Source organism: Mastigoproctus giganteus, chromosome 13, assembly GCF_048544385.1.
Source record: "Mastigoproctus giganteus isolate SK-2022 chromosome 13, ASM4854438v1, whole genome shotgun sequence".
Lineage (NCBI taxonomy): Eukaryota > Metazoa > Arthropoda > Arachnida > Uropygi > Thelyphonidae > Mastigoproctus > Mastigoproctus giganteus.
This window is the reverse complement of record NC_143587.1, coordinates 10739933-10746252: the sequence shown is the minus strand read 5'-3', so window position 1 is coordinate 10746252 and position 6320 is coordinate 10739933.

Sequence of the window (6320 nt, the reverse complement as noted above, 5' to 3'; positions counted from 1 at the left end):
GGAGAACAGGAAAGAATTTTATGGCTCTGGGGTGAAATTTTCACCCCGTGCTTCATCTACAGTTAATTAGCTTCCACAGTTGTAAAGTTGTTGCAATCCTTGCTTGTTGCATTTCCGAAAAATTGCCATGGACAGAATACAATTCAGACAGTTAGCTGAGTTTACAAACAATAAAATGTTTTTTGCTTTGGCTGGCCCCTTTGGTAAAGGCAACTTTTGGGAATTTACATAGTTACCATTCGCAAAGAGGCCAGCCAAAGCAAAAAAAACTTTATTGTCTGTTTTTCTTTTTAAATAATATATGTAATCATAAATATGTATATATGTATGCAAATTACACTTTTGTCACGTTAACGAGTTTCTCTCATTTTGTGGATAATCCGGGAACACGTTCTCTACTACAGAAGTCATCTCACAGCTTAAATTTCCTTAAACAGTCTAATGGGGCTACATTTAGGGGGGGGGGGAAGATAACAAATGACGTTGGGGAAACGACAGCCAACATTTTTGCCGGGGAAAAAGATTAGTTACATGAAAAATTCCCCCAAATTCACCTATCCCACTTCTAGATTCAATACTGGATCTAAGTTAGTAATACTCTATTGCCATGTTACTCTCAGTTTCTTTTCTTTTCCATTTTTTTTTAACAGCTTTGTTCAAGCTGAAAATCTCCATTAAATTAGCTGCTGTAATGCAACCATTCCAAATACCGATGGAATAAGCTGTTCGGCAAGGTAGCAACGAGCCCTTTTTTTAAAGGACTGGAGATACAACCTTTAAGTCATTTATCATGGAGACATGATTGCAAATTTCGTCTGTAATTCGTGTTGTAAGCTTGTATCTGAAACCGATACTTTGCTGAAAACCGGTGCTTGGAACTTGCTAAAACATGTAGGACTAGTACCACGCATGAAGTGATGATAGCTGTAGTGTACGTTGCACGGAGACAAGAACAGTAACGAGAAAGTAATTTTAAGTATCCCTTCCGCAAACCCATCAACAAAATGTACACAGTGGCGTATCATCCCACGGTGTAGGAGCTCAGGAGAACAAAAGGAAAATGAGAAAGTTCATTAAATTAATAAATTTCATTGCATTACGTCCCAAGTTCAAACAATGTTGTTTTTATAGGGTTTTAGGAGCATCGGCAACTAGGGTCATATTACTCCTTGTATACTGTCTGTAAATTGCATGTGTTCTGTGGTCGATTTTCTGTTTGATGGACGAAAAACCCGAGCTTCCTGGAGAAAAAACCATGCTACCCTCCCCGTGACCCATTAACTCCGTTTTAATTTGTGAAAAAGGACCATAAAAATTCCTCACGTCATCGATGGGACTCGAACTCGGATATTTTCCACCCGATATGGGGAGGACGGTGATTCTATCAACTGGGCCAACACCGAATTTATAGGTGATTGGCGCCAGTATTTCAAAAGAGTAAAGAACATTCATCACTTCATCAGAAGTGGATCCAGTCTGTTTGTGAGGGTGGTGATATAACAATGATGATATGTCTAATTGAAAATTAATCTCGAATTTAGCTTGAGTTTCCTTGAATGTTTAACTAGTCTTGATGTAATATACATACAACACTAATAGTTAATCCTAAACTTAATGTCATAAAACATGGTACATGATCCAATTTACTCAGATTCTAGCCAATCCAATTTGTTGGGGTTCTAGGCTTGGGGGGAAAGCGATCAGTGATCGTCCCCTCCTGGATCCGCCACCGTTTACTAGTTTAAATAACAATACAACAGTAAATTTTATAAAGCTAAGGGGATTTTTTTCAAAGTTCCCTCCCTCTCTTGTAACCTGCTGCAAAAAGGATAATATGCCCTAATGATAAACAAAATTTATTAGATAATAATATATATTTGATATATTATAATATTACATTGAGTGGACAGAAATCATGGGATACCTATCTAATAACGGGTAGGCCCACCTTTCGCCCGGATAACGACAGTCACATGGCGAGGCATTGAGTCCACTAGTTCACGAAAGCATTCCACAGGTATTTTCATCCATGCTTGCTGCATTGCTGTCAATAATTACGTCGCATTCCTTGGTGGAGGATTCAAAGCTCGAATGGACCTTTCCACAGCATCCTAAAGATGCTCCACAGGGTTCATGTCCGATGAACGGGGAGGCCATTCCATGGTGGTAAAATCTGCGGATGCTCTTCCAACTATGTTCTAGTCACCACGGCTCTGTGGGAAGGCGCATTGTCCTGCTGAAAGAATCCATTGCCTTGTGGGGGCACGATGACCATGAAGGGATGCAGACGGTTTGCAAGGATGGGCACGTAACCGAGATCGTTCAGAGATGCATCTAGACGTACCAGAGGTCCCAACGTGTGCCAGTTGAACACGCCCCACACCATTATCGACCGTCTACCTGCCTGAGCAGTTCCTTGTTGACATGACAGGTGCATAGCTTCGTGCGGTTTCCACCAGATATGCGCCCTCCCGTCTGCTCGAAATAACTGGAAACGAGACTCATCGGACCAGGAGACCAGTCCCCAATCATGTGCCGATGTTCTTTCGTCCAGTTCAGGCGTAGAGTCCTGTGTACTGATGTTAGCAATGGGGTTCCCTGACCTATTGCGGCTAATGATCGCCTGATGGTCTTGGTGGAGATGTTTCTGGCACTTCCCTCGTTGAAGTCGGCGGTGATTTGTGCCAGTGTCTCTCTCTCCGGTTGGCTGAAACAATGCGAGACGGACGTCGACGGCCATGTTCATCCACCACCTTTTTCCGCCCACAGCGTTGTACACGATGAGATGTTATTCCGGAAATGGCGTATTCCCGATACACTCTTGATACTGTTGAACGGGGATAATGCAATTTCTGTGCCACTTCCGCGATAGTGGGTGCCCATGCATCTGGCACGCACTATCATCCCTCTTTCAAAGTCTGTTAACTCAAAATGTTTATCCATACTGACATCGACTTAGCAGTGGATTCGTCCTTTAGCGAGAGGGATGACAGCGTCGTGTTGCTCAGGAACCAGGTATTCCATGAATTCTGTCCTTTCAGTGGACATCATTTTTGTTAATTTATTTACCTTTCGAGAATCAGAAGTTTCCACGCATGTAATTTGTTTTAATTTGCGTTTGCTAAAACGAAAAACTCGCATATTTTTGGCATTTTTTTTTTTATTTATGCCGCGTTATCCCTCCCCGAGTTTTTGTGCGTGGCCACAGAACTTTATTGACAAGAGGCTAATGACCCATAAAAAAACACTAACGCGAAGTTAATTAGCAAAAATGATTTAACGCACGTTTTACATATTATTGTTGCCTTCAGTATCTTCTTTCCCCATCACCTTAGCTCAATCCGCGCAAATTAGATAAAATAACTTTGTGGCTGAGAGTTGAGCAGCATTCTGATATCAGAATGGTCATGCTAGACCGGAATGTAGAAAATTATCCGTTTGTTCTGCTGACCTCTTCTAACCCTTGTGGTAGAACGGTGTGAAATGTGTCCTCATAAACTCTTTGGTGTCTGTTGCGGTACGAAGACTGTGTTTGTTGTCCGGCTCCTACCCACTCCCACAACTGTTTTCCCCTCCCCATAAAGTGAGTTTTATAACCTGACCGTTTCACGAAATCACTTTATTGGTCTCCGAGAACTCTGCGACTTCCTGTCTGTTCGAGCGGCACTCTTTGTCTCTTCCGACCGACAACCGAAGCGTCTGCGATGGGCGTAGTCAATACCCTGGCGAGGACAATGGTGGGCAGGTTGTGGTGACCGTGAAAATAAGTCGGATCCGTAGAACGGCGCCTGATGTGTTTATAATCCAGTTTTATGATGATGATGACTACTTACTAGAGCTCTTCTGGCCACAATTAGAGGTTTTAAATAGAGGGCGCTGTGATACAGGGTCACGGGTCATCTTTGACTGAGACCACCAACTGTGAAATAAGTCACAATAAATTAATCGAGATATTTAAATGAAAGAGCGCTTTTTGTTCGTCTTGTTGCAGTCTTTGTCAAGTTCCACAGTACGAGCAACACAAAAGCTAGTTTTTCTCATTAAGGGGATTATTAAATTCAGCCATCTTTACAAAAAGGCAGTCACCGTGATGAATCCTGTTTTGTATTTTGTTCCCGAATGATGGAGTAAAAAAAATCAAATGAAATGGTTTTTCTTCAAGCATATCTCCTTACCCTTTATATAGGTTAAAGAAACGTATTCATGCAAATGAATGGAAGCGAACTATAAATACTGAGGGGTTATGTTTAGAATGGTAAACAAGGCGTGACAGGTCTTAAAAAAGCAATGTTTGCCAACACATTGCGTTTTTTAATATCGTATATGTTAAATACAAATCGGATCAATTGCTCACAAAAACATTTCCCCATGAAGATTCTTTTTAAGAAATATGATTTCAGACACTCAGAAGTGAAGTCACACGTATGTAGATTTGTCATCAACACGGATGGTTGATTCCCTTATCATCAGAACCAGTGAGGTGTATATGCTGTCCTTGATATTTTGAGAATGCAAGATAATAACACTTGCATTCCCCCAGATTTTTGAACTTCCCTTAATTAAATGTTTGATATTTTACAGTCGTGAAAAATATTCCTGTTGTTTTTCGGATATGCTAATAGTTACCTTTATTGGATGAGTCTTTGAAGATTGTTTTTCCCTGCTGATCACATATCTTTTTCATTAGTGAGATATGCACTACTTTGCCAAAATATTAGAAACCGAACATTAGTATCTTGTGGGACCTCCCACAATGGCGTATCAAAGTCTAGAGATCAGGGAGGCCAGAAAGGATGATTGGATTCACTATCATGTTTCTTGGACAACTCAAGAATAGATATACAACAACGAATAGTCGTATGTAATTTAGAAAACGGCGTTCTCTTTCGAATAATAATGAAGCACTTTGGGATGCGAGTTATCTGATACATTTATTACAGAGTGGTTCCCAAGTGAGGAAACATGTTTGATTATAAATAACAATAATATTTTAAATATATATTTTAATTAATGTTAGCATAATAGAAAGGGCATACATAAACTTATTCTCTGTTGACCACTGAAGCTCTAACAAAGATCCATACTTATTATTGAAAATTGATTTTGGACTGCGTTAAAAGAATTATTTTGTCTTTCAGCAGTCTCAGGTGTTTTCTCCTGTCACGTCCTTTCCCTCAAAGAAAAAAGGTTCGAGACCACCTGCTGTCCAAATTACAAGCTGTCAAGCCAAAAGCGTTTAAGTCCACGTTGAACAATAAAGGGGAGGGCTAGTTAAGAGAGAGAGTAACAAACACAGTTATGTCCGTTAATTAGTTTAAACGTGGCTTCATCAGTCCACAAAACATCGTCAACGATATTTCGGTTTGTAACATTCATGGCTAAAAACCGTTTGGCATATTTCAGATTTATATCTGGGTAATTCTCATTCAAACTTCTTAGCAACATGGGATATACCTTGTATTATCATCCCACGTTGTTATGAAGGTAGAGGGTCTATCAGGTTTTGGTAGATTGTGCACTGTTGCCACTTCATCAAACTTATTCACAATTTGAATAACTGGAAGCAAGCGGTTCTTCCGCATCCCAAAGGCGTAAATGTGGCAGAAAAACAATACTTCAAGAGCGAACCCGTCGTACTCTAAGAAAAATAGGACATCCAATGCAGCAAATAACATTTGAATTCAACCAAGCCCAGAAGTCCTATTTCAACCATACCATGAGCAAGAAATTGGGTATTGGCAGTCGCCTGCCTATTCGGAAGCCACTTATTTCAGGGAAAAACAGAAAAATCCACTTGTAGTGGTGACGAGAACATCGTGATTAGTCAGTGGAACAATGGAAGAAAGTCATGTGGTCAGACGAATCACGATACATTTTGTTTTGCACTGATGGTAGGCAGAGAGTGGGCGAGAACCTCACAAAGGTATGGACCCTGTCTGCCTCGTTAAGATAACTCAAACATCTGGAGGTGGTAATCATGGCATGGGGAATGTTTTGTTGGCACAGATTGGGTCCGTCGATACCGCTGGAAGGTCGAATACATCCCCTGGCATTGTCTGCCGTGAAGGGAATTTGTCGCTTACCAATGTACTTATATATTTTAAATTTGGTAGGACAAATAAAGATTTATTTATATCATCCAGGGAGTTTCTAAAATGCGTATCACATCTACTAAACCCTGCAATGTTACACTTTTATCCCTAAGGTGAGGGCAACTTTAAGGATGACAATGCAACAGCACATCGTGCAAGAATCATTTAAGAATGGAGAATATGACCCGGATTTTCATCACATTTCCTGTCACTACGTTCACCTGATCT